We start from the raw sequence: 11,265 nt of genomic DNA, 5'->3' as shown, positions 1-11,265 counted from the left end.
CAGGACAGAGCCTGCAATTCTCCAGCTGGTGTTAAAGGGGACGCAGGCTCTTATTACTGCCTCGGAACAGCTCCGGTGGCGCCAGAGGCTGCGCTTGGGATAAGTGCTGGCTGCAGCAGTAGTCACAGCTACCCCGCAGCAGCAGCAGCAGCAGCAGCAGCCCTGACACTGTGAGAACTGCAGCAGCAGCAGCAGCCTCCTCCCCTTCTTTGCGGATTGTTTGCAGTGCATTAAGGTATTTATTTGTATGGCAGAGAGGTTTACACAGGGTGGGGTGATCAGGATAATGAGAAATATTTTGGCTGTGGCGTTGGCAGGGTGAGCGAGATTGTATGATTTTTTTTTTCATAATGATTGCCTTGCATGGCACTGGCAGGATACAAGGCAGCAGTTAGGCTGAAGTGGGTGCCTAAGTTGTGCAAAGGTTTTCACCAGGACAAAGCTTTGAGGAAAGAGGTGGTCTTGCATCCTCTGAGGGAGAAGGGATTCTGGGGAGAGAGATATGGGTGATAGTCCCATTCTGTGTATGTAAGAAGTACCCCCAGCAAGCTTCCTAACAGCAGGATTGGTCCAGATCCAATCTATTCTCAGGCTGAACTCTCCTTGACTTTGATAGGAGTTTTGCTGGAGGAATAAAAACAGGCTTTTTGGCATGTAATTTGTATGGCAGTTGATGAAGTATCCTAATGCATGTGATGAATTTAGGGAGGTATTATTGTATGTAACCATCTAGAGCCCTAGCAGAGTCCATTGTGAGACACGGAAAAGGCCAAATGGGCCTTCACCTCTATCCTCTTGCCAGGGCTGAAACTAAAAGGATATATCAAATATTAATCTGCCTTATTGTAGGGGCATCATGATATAAATTTTTTCTATAGTCTTTATAAAATTTGCTATTGTCTCAGCATGTACATCTGATTTCTATGATTTAAACTGGAGAGTGAGTCCCACAGTTTGTATACGATAGAAGCAAATTTGGGTCTAAAATGAATGATGTATGTCATTATTATGAAGGCACAGTTTACAGGTGTGTCTTCTCTTCTCAGCCCAAACATTGGAGGCATCTGGAGCTTAGAGTTTTATACAGATAACAGAATACAGACATTTTAAGGGAAAGGTGAGATGTTTATTCTGGAAATACCTTAAAGAAATTACAAGTTTGACAAGAAAATTTACATTATCCAAGGATGGTAACAAAAGGAGTATAGGTGTTAGGGACAGGACACACTAAAGTAGAATCGGTGCTGGAACAGTTTTTAATAGTGAGGGTGCCAAGAGTCACTGAACTAAACTGTCAACCCTGTATATCAGGGCTACTCAACGTCAGAAGCCCCGGGGGCCACAATGATACTCACAGCACATGCTGAGAGCCGCAACTTAAGTGTGGTTGCATGTACATGAAAATATATATGCAAATAGTTGTTTACACTGATGGGCATGAATACAAAGATTAAGCCTTAAGCCGCAGCGCCAGACCCAAACGTGGCCAGCGTGAGCCCGTCAGCACCTTTCAGGCTCAGCCCACAAGGCTAAGCAGCTAGCACTTCCCACAATGCTCCAGTGCTCCTGGCATCTCCTCCTGGGGGGTTAGAGACGCTGACACCCTGTACCCATCTGTTCCAGCCAGCCCATCCACTTGCATCTTTTAATGTTGCATCATCCCACCTGAGAGACGCCTCGCCATTGTGGAACATGTTCCCAGCAGAGGCCATGTTCAAAGGATCTAACCCACAGGCCACATGTTGAGCGTAAACCCAAACCCCATTGCAGGCCACAAACAAACAGGCCGCATGTTGAGTAGCCCTGCTGTATGTGATGGAAACCACTTCAAACCAGCTCCTATGGAATCTAGTGACAGCAGCCCGACAGAGCAGTCTGATTAGTACCGCTAGCATGGAAAGGGCTCTCTTGCTTGGATGGAAGCAAATAGTGACTTGGAAATCAAAGGAAAGTTAGTCTATCTAGGAGATGTGAGGAGGATCTATCCCAGGAAAGTACTGTCAAGTGGTTAACACAAGAAGGGTTATACTTCCTTCTTTCATGGGGCAGAACTCACCCTGCAGTGCCTTCTGCTGGTAGCTCCAGGAAACTAGTTCTTTTGTCAGCCACATGCCTCCTCCTGGCTGGTGTCTCCCCCATCTTTGCCCCAACCTCCTGCTCCAGAACGCATCCCTCCTGGACCACGGTATCCTCTTCAAGACATTGCCCTCCAGCAATACCCACTCTAACAGCCTCTCATCCCCTTCCAGGGTTATCAGCAGTTCTCAGTCTGTACACTTGTCACTGTTGCCCAAATCTAGCCCCTCACTTAAAGGGCAAGCCCAGTCTGTCCAGGCCACACTCCAATAGTGGTTAGATGAAGTGTAAGGGGGAAACCTAGGCCCACCCATTATTCTAGGTCTGTGTTCCCTCTAATCACATGTAAAGCTGTGCTGCCACACAGCTTAATCAGCTCCACCCAGTCAGTCAGCTTCCTGCATCAAGCCTCTGACTGGGTGGGGCTGATTAATCACCTGTGAAGTTGTGCTGCCTTGCAGCTTAGAGGGAACACTGCTCTGGGTCCCAGCCAGGGATCCTCTGGCAGCAGCCTTGTCCTACCCTCCTTCACTGCCCTCTACTGCCTCTTATTCCTTGGGCCACTTCCCCTGTAATCTCTGCATCTCCTTCACCTTTGGATACATCTAGATTGGCATGATTTTCCGGAAATGCTTTTAACGGAAAAGTTTTCTGTTAAAAGCATTTTCGGAACAGAGTGTCTAGATTGGCACGGACGCTTTTCCGCAAAAGCATTTTTTGCGGAAAAGCGTCCATGCCAATCTAGACGCGCTTTCCGCAAAAAAGCCCTGATCGCCATTTTCGCAATCGGGGCTTTTTTGCAGAAAACAAATCTGAGCTGTCTACACTGGCCCTTTTGTGCAAAAGCTTTGTGCAAAAGGGACTTTTGCCTGAACAGGAGCAGAATAGTGTTTCTGCAAGAAGCACTGATTTCTTGCAGTAGGAAGTCAGTGCTTTTGCAGAAATTCAAGCAGCCAGTGCAGACAGCTGGCAAGTTTTTCCAGAAAAGCGGCTGATTTTCTGGAAAAACTGGCCAGACTAGACACAGCCTTAGTGTCTAGAGCCTCTATCCCACTTCCCTGAGCCTGTCCAGCCAGCAGTGCTCTCTCTAAGGTGCTGCCTCTTGACAATCAGTCCTGTACCATCCCTGAACAGGACCCGACTGCTCCTCTCTGCTGGGCAACTCCTTATATAGAGCCAGCTGTCCTCTGATTGGCTTCTTCCAAGCCTCTCCCTGATTGGCCAGGACTCTGTTCAGGCTTCCTCCAGCCTGATTTAACCTTTTCTAGCCAGTGTTGGGCAGGTGCTCCATCACCCCTTCTAGGCCACTGATTGTCTATGGGATCTTGGGTAAATCAGTCTCGTGCTTCAGTTCTCCACCTGTAAAATGGGATAATAATCTCTCATGGGAGGGCGGGCTTGGGAGATTAAATCCATCTACATTTGTAATGGTCTTGTCGAAAAGGTGTGTCAATGCAAAATATTGTTATGTATTGTGCAGAGGTTGAACTGATAATACATATCCAGGGAGGAAGAGAATGAAACGCTGGTGGATCTGGGCTTTACATAGTGTTACTATACCCATGTGGATGCAAGAAAACTGGATGTTAGAACAAAGTTCCTAACAGCAGGAACTGTAAAGCAATGGGCTAGATGCCAAGGGAGTCACTGTATCAAGGGCTCATGGCACCATCACTGCACAGATGTGAAGACAAATTGGCTAAAATATTAGAGGGCCTAATGCAGGGTAAAGTCCTGCAAAATGTTGACAGTCTGAAAGGAAGCTAATGATGATGTGACATCTCTCTGGCCATGAAGGCCTTTACAATGGGTAAGTACTGTGGTATCCACCATGGTATTTTGGAATTTCATGGGACTTTGGAATTTCAGCCTCCTGCTCCTAAAGCTGCACATCCCATCACTAAAAGAGATTCTCCACCAGTTCTTTGCAGTATAGGAGTTATGCTGCACAAGAGTAGTTCTCATATAATGCAGCAGAGGGCAGTAAAACATACAAACATGCTAGTTCTCTACAGTAGTTAGCACTTCAATAGGGCCTTTCATCCAAAGATCTTAAAAGAGCTTTGCAAACCTCCATTAATTAAGCCTAGCACCCCTGTGAAAAAGGAGCCACATAGAGATCTTTTTTTTTTTTTTTTGCAAGATCTTCACATTTGCGCTGCAGACATTGTTTCGCATGCAACTGTTTAACAATGCCCATCATTTCTACACAGCAATTTAGGACAGGAAATGAAGAATATTACTGTATGCAACTGAAATTGAAAGTTTAATTTAGCAAGGTAAAACATAATTACATGGGGCAGAATTTGGGTGATTCATTTATGAAAACTACTAGAAGACTTACCAGGCATTGCTCAGGTCCTTCAGGACAGGGGGCTGGCAGTGTGTGGGGTGCACGAGTCAGAACAGGAGTTGGGGGGGCTCAGGGCAGGTAGTGGAGGACGCAGGAGTCAAGGCAGGGAGTTAGGTTTGGGGGAGGCTCCTGGCAGGGAGTAGAGGTACAGGAGTCAGGGTAGGGTGGTGAGAGGTGTGGAGGGGTCACGGCACAAGCTGGGGGAGCAGGTATCAGGGCAGATGGTCAGGAGTTCAGACCAGGGGTTCGGGAGCCCTTTCAATTAAAATCTAAATTTCTTCCAGTGTTCCCTCTAAGATTTTCCATCCATGAGTGGAGTGAGTTTTGTCTTGTGCACCAATATTGAGGTCATGTGCGCTTGTTCAGATGTATGCCACTGTGGCACCCAAGTTATAAATCTCTCCCTTTTCCCCTCTTCTGCCATGTCTCCCATCCTCCCCTCGCCCCATCTGCTCCCCTGGTGCCTGCTGCTGTCCCACCCCTCACCCTCTTCTGCTGTCCTGGCTCCTGGCCTCCTGCCCTTCTCACTCCCCTCAGCCCTCCTGGAACCTGCCTCCCTCCCCATCCTCTCTGACCCTTGTACCTGCCCTTCCCTTCCCCCCATGGCCATCCCTCCTCTTGCTCACCTCCCCATCCCCTTTCCTAACACCTCCCTCTACAGACCTGCCCTGCCTCTCTCCTGTGCCTGTCCCTCCCCTCCCTGTGTCTGCCTCTCTGCTTCACCCCCACAATCTTCCTGGCACATACACCTTCCCTTACCCCCTGCACCCTCCTGGTATCTCCCCCTTCCCAACTCTGCCCTCCCAACACCTGCCCCTCTTGCCCTCTTCCTCTCTGTTGCCCATCCCCTCACCACCCTCTTCCCCAGTTCTCGTCATGCCCCTCTGCACCCAGGGCTGGCCTTACCATGAGGCGAACTGAGGCAGTCGCCTCAGGTGCCAGACTGTGTGTGTGTGTGGGGGCGGGGGGCGCCACTAGGACCCAGAGTGTAGAAAATTGTGTCTGCTGCTGGTGAACAAGGCATTTTAAGTTGTTAGTTCTCCTTTATTGGGGGTAGGTAGCAGAGCAGTACCATGAGAGGAGTAGAACAGGAAGAAGGCAGAATCGAGACCTTTCAAAGTTTTGGCCCAAGCAAGAGGGCATGGGGGCATCATTTGAGCTCCCCACCTCAGGTGCCAAAATGTTATGGGCCAGCCCTGTCTACACCTTCACACATGACTTGCTCCATCCCCTGCCTTCCTCATGCCCACCTCTCCTTTCAACCCCTGTTCTCCCAGCATCCTCTCCTCGCCTCTCCTCTTCCTTCCTCTTGCCCCCATTATCCCTCCCTTCCTCTCTCCCAGCATCACCCTGCTCTCTTCCCTCTCCCAGCATCACTGACACCTTCCCATCCCCCCCTCCCTGCTCCTCCTGCCCTTTCCTCTCATTGTCTCCTCTTGGTACCTGGCATTTGTCTCTCCTCCACCCTACCCCTTGGTGCCTTCCCCTTTCTTCTACTGCTCTGGCCCCCTCCTCTCCTCTCCGTCAGCACAAGCCCTTTCCTCTCCTAAGCCCCACCATCCCCTTTGTTATGTTCCTGCCCCTTCCCTCACCTTCTACCTTCCTGACATCTGCACCTGCAGGGCGGGGAAGCATGGCGGGCAGCTACCCTATGTGCTGGGACTGGAGCCAGGGCTGCGGTACTATTTTTAGTACTGAGGCCCTGGCCCAGGAGTAGCTGCACCATGGCTCAGCTCCAGTCCCAGCACATGGGGCAGCATGCTCCTAATGCTGGGACTCAAGTTGGGGTCACGGTGCTATTTTTTGTACTGTGGTCCCAGCCCCAGCATCTGTAGCCCCAGCTGCTTCCAGGGGCTGGGCCACGTGGTGGGTGACTGCCCTGTGTGCCAGGATGGGAGTTGGGCCAGGGTGCTATTTTTAGTACCAGGGCCCAGGCTCCAGCTCCAGCAGCAGTCTGGGGTGAAGCAGCTGGGGCCGCAACTGCACAGCTCTGCTGACGGGGTGGGTGGGAATGAAATTCTTGGTACGTACCCACCAGGCACACACCTTACAGGGAACCCTGATTTCTTCCCATTGGTTTTCCTGGCTTCCTGCCAACACTTCCTGGATACCCACTGTTCTGGGTTTAACTCTTTAGTTATTGAATGCTGGAATGTTTAGAAAAGGGTAGTACCCCTCCCATCCATCACAGTCTGACTTCAGGGTCCGCTTGTCAGGTTCTTTGCAGAATTGGTGAGTTTGCTGATTTGGATGAGTCTATCAGTCCTCTGTTCAGAGCTTTAGTTTGTTAACATGCAGCTCTGGGTGTGAGAAGCAGAATTGAAGACAAAATGAAGAATATGCAGTTGCCTTTTCATATCCTTTGCCCTGTGGCTTAAATTAATGGAGATTGCCTATCTCCTAGAACTGGAAGGTCATCAAGTCCAGTCCCCTGCCTTCACAGCAGGACCAAGTACCATCCCTGACACATTTTTGCCCCAAATTGCTAAATGGCCTCCACAAGGATTGAACTCATAACCCTGGGTTTAGCAGGCCAATGCTCAAACCACTGAGCTACCCCTTCCCCTTGTACAGGTTGCTGGCTAGGTGCCCAGCTTTGAAGTCAGCAGCACTCAGCAGCAGCACAGAAAGTGAGGGTGGTATGGTATTGGGGGGGTCATCACTTTTGCAGGGGATAGGGCTGGCCTTACTAATGAATGACATAGGAAATTGCCCACGGTGCTGTGGTTGTGGGGGGGAGGGGCACTGTGGTCAGCCCTCCACCACCAGCCAGCCCAAACCCCTTGAACCCCCAAGTGCTGGGTCCAGAGATGGGAAGGGGCAAAGCTAGAGGTATCCTGGCCAAGGGCTCTCACCTTGCGCTGGGCTCCAACTGCTATTCCCAGCTGGGCTGGGGAGAAATGGGACTTTCTCTTTCCTCCTCCCTCTGGCTACTGGAAGCTAGGCAGCTGCTGGCTGGGAGCCCAGCTCTGAAGGCTGTATATCCGCCAACAGCAGGACAGAAGGAGGAGTGGAAATATCCTATTCCTCCTACAGTAGCCTTGCAACCATCACCCTACACTCTCCTTTTAAGCCAGGACTCCAACAGGTACAACACCCACATTTTAGATTTAAATACCTGAAACCACAAAATTTAAGATTTTAAAATCCTATGATTGTTGAAATTTACCAAAACAGACTTTGAATTTGGTAGGGCCTTATTGATAGGCTGTCACACAGGTTGCATACTCCTGATGCCAATTTGTCTGGGGATGTCACCCCGATCTTGACATCTCAAACTTACGCTGTGTATATCATAACTGATGAGACAAAGAAGATAAATACATATAAATAAGCCTTAACATATTTAGCAAGTTGTAACTTTTCCACTGATACCATATCTTGTATAACTCACTGCATTTTTGCAATCGGTATCTGTAACATAATAAATGGTCACTCAGATTGTATACAACATCACAGATGGTTTGGTGCATTTTAATTGAATTTGAGTTTCCATTCAAATAGCACTTTAAACAGCTCGCAAATACAAAAAGAATCATTTAATAAATAAGATATGCATCATACACTATTTTCTCACATAATAATAATGTAAATATTAAAAATTGCTTAAATGTACAGATACAGTTTATCCTCTTGGCTAGCAACAGGAAGTCTCAGATTTAATGAAAAAGCTAACTTTAGTTTCAGTTCAACATGTTTTAATGCTTATAACCTAAAGAGAATCAATCTCCTTGGTGTATTCCTTGATACAGAGAACAAACATATACCCATTCAGTTTGCTAGGCTAGAGTACACCTGCAAATCATCATTAACATGGTTAATTTAGATCATGATTAAAATCAGTACTGATAGGTGCTGGATTGAAACTCAACAGATCTGGTGCCAGTTCCTAACTCTGCTGCAGGCTTCCTCTGAGACCATGGTGAAATCGCTTCACCGTGATATTCCAGATTTGTAAAACAGAGATCCAATAGGGACTTCTGTTGTATGTTTTGTCCATTTAGGCTATGTCTACACTACGTGTTTTGTCAGAAGAGGCAATGCAAATGAAGTGCTGATTAGCATTTTCTCGTGCTTCATTTGCATAAGAGGTTTTTGTCCAAAAACATGCAGTGTGGATGTGTCCATTTTGCGCAAAACCCCCTTTTTGCGCAAGATCCTTATGCTTCTCCCGGAGAGGATAAGGATCTTGCGCAAAAAGATTTTTTTTTCAAAAAACAGATGGATCTACACTGCATGTTCTTGCGCAAAAATGGATCAGAATAGATTATGCAAATGTAGTGCGAGAAAATGCTAATCAGTGCTTCATTTGCATTGCCTCTTCTGACAAAACATGTAGGCTGTGTCTAGACTGGCAAGTTTTTCCGCAAAATCAGCTGCTTTTGCGGAAAAACTTGCCAGCTATCTACACTGGCCGCTTGAATTTCTGCAAGAACACTGATTTCCTACTGTAAGAAATCAGTGCTTCTTGCGGAAATACTATGCTGCTCCCTTTCGGGCAAAAGCCCTCTTGCGCAAATCATTTGCGCAAGAGGGCCAGTGTAGACAGCACAGTACTGTTTTGCGCAAAAAAGCCCCGATGGCTAAAATGGCGATCGGGGCTTTTCTGCGCAAAAGCGCGTCTAGATTGGTTTGGACGCTTTTCCGCAAAAAGTGCTTTTGCGGAAAAGCGTCTGTGCCAATCTAGACACTCTTTTCCGCAAATGCTTTTAATGGAAAACTTTTCCGTTAAAAGCATTTGGGGAAAATCATGCCAGTCTAGACATAGCCGTAGTGTAGACATAGCCTTAGAGCACTGGCTCTTTGGGACAGATACTTTCTTTTCCTGTGTGAATAAACAGTTCCTAGTACAACAGGGCCATGATCTGAGTTAGGGTTTCCAAGTTATACGGCAACATAAATAATCTGGTTTAACATTTTAGGTAATCGTAAGAAATGTAATGTAAAAATAAATAAAAAAGAATAGAAGGAAAAGAGCAATAGTATCAATTAAGCGTAGAGCATATGCAGATTGCTGACCTAGAATTACTTCACATGAGTTCTAAAATGGTTGTGGTTTTGATGGAATAACCAAGATATTCTTAATTTAAGATGATATCTGGGTCTGTAAAATACAAGAGATAAAGGACAGGTAAAGTTAAAATAAGAGGAGATGTGGATATATTGGTGAAGGATGAAACCATGGTGATGGCATTTAGCTGATGAATCTGAGACTTCCTCAAATCTATTAAAGAACCTGAGAATTTTCTTTTTCAACTCTGCAATGGGGCAGTTCACTGTCAGTATCTGATATTTGCTAGTCAAGGTAGATTGGTGAGATAAATCACATGCTACTGCAGGCCAGTACATAGTGGGGGTGTGAACGTGTCCCCAATGGGGCCGATTCCGGTTGGTTGGGGGAAGGCTGGGGCTGATTCCCCCTGCCAGGAGCGAGGCCGGGGGCAGGGCTGGGCCCGGTGTACCCCCCGCCTTCTCCCGCCAGCTCCATCTGCAGCCCCCAGTTGCTCTCCCCAACACCAATGCCCGGCAGCCTACAGTGTTTCCAGCCAGACCCAAGCAACAGCCGCCCCCTCAGCCAACTGCCAGCCACAGTGGCCAATCAGAGTTGACAAAGAGAGGGACCCACCGTCAATGCCCGGCAGCACAGAAGGGAAGGGCTTCTGAGAGCTTTAGTCCTGCCCCGATCTCTCAGTGCTGCCCGACACAGGGAGGGAAGCGGGGGAGGCAAAAAAAGGACTACAACTCCCAGCATGCCGTGCAGTTCTCCTGTGGCATATATGAGAAGCCAGCCCTATGGGTGAGGTGGGGACAGAGTACTGACTAACTGCACACAGCAAAAGTGGGAGACCTCTGAAACCTTCATTCTGAGTCCAGGTCTTAAAGATCCCATAGTGAGGGGAGTGTTCTTCTAACCGCAGCAATAGTGTGACAGCCCCTCTTCTGCAAGGCAGACAGGCTGTGCCCCAGGATGGGTGGTGCGACTGGCTGGGGGGCCGCTGGCTATAGCAGGAAGTGCTCAAGAGTATAACTTCTGCCCCCTGCTCCAGCTGTGCCTCGCTCCTTGCCCTTGGCCGCCTGGATATATAGGAGTTGCTTCAGGACGGGCCACTGCAGCTCTAGCACATGCTGTTGCTCAGCCACAGCTTGGTACTGACAGCCTCTGCCCATTCCCCCCCCCCCTACACACTTCTGAGGGGTGATTCTCCCCTTCACTGCTGTCACCTCAGTCCCACATTCTAGTCCCATAGAAAGTAAAGGGACCATCTCTTTGGGTGGTATCTGATTCTGTTGCAGTTTGCTCAGAGGGGGTAAGAGGGTACGAGCAGGTTTGGAAATACCTCTGAAGCTACTACACTTTTCACAAAGTCATCACTCTGTATCTGATCCCTCAGGCCTCGTCCTCAGAGGAAACCTGCACAACAGCTTCAAAAAAAATGAGCCTGAGAACTTAAATACAGACCTTTGCTACATGCTACAAAATATGAACTGAACAGACACCCTGGATTTATGATTTATTACAACAATCTGTGACCCTCTTAACAAGCCCGTGACTGGGGAATTGTTAAGGGGCCACTTCACCTTAAGTGATCCTTTGAAAAATGTGTTAATTATTTATGTTAAACCATCTGCTCCATCTTATATTTGACAGTGACACTCTGAGTATATTTCCCAAACGTGAAGAACTCTCTGTAGCTTGAAACTTGTCTCTCTCACCAAATCAGATTGGTCCAATACAGTTTATACAAGATAGTACCTCAGACAACTTGTTTCTGTGAGGTTAATGTGAGTCATACTTCCCCTTCTTACCAAGGCTTTTGGAAGCTCCTCAGCTACCA

The 11,265-nt window shown here is 47.9% G+C and overlaps 1 protein-coding gene across 1 annotated transcript in view; it reads left to right on the top strand.

The window, feature by feature from the left end:
• The first annotated feature begins 84 nt into the window (after window positions 1-84).
• USP35 (ubiquitin specific peptidase 35) overlaps window positions 85-11,265 on the top strand; it is a 53,222-nt gene continuing 42,041 nt past the window's right edge. Inside the window, exon 1 of the mRNA XM_006131912.4 lies at window positions 85-235. The gene's annotated coding sequence lies outside the window, so the exon portion shown is untranslated. The remainder of the gene's footprint in view (window positions 236-11,265) is intronic.

Source organism: Pelodiscus sinensis, chromosome 1, assembly GCF_049634645.1.
Source record: "Pelodiscus sinensis isolate JC-2024 chromosome 1, ASM4963464v1, whole genome shotgun sequence".
NCBI lineage: Eukaryota > Metazoa > Chordata > Testudines > Trionychidae > Pelodiscus > Pelodiscus sinensis.
This window is presented reverse-complemented; position numbering and strand designations above follow the sequence as displayed.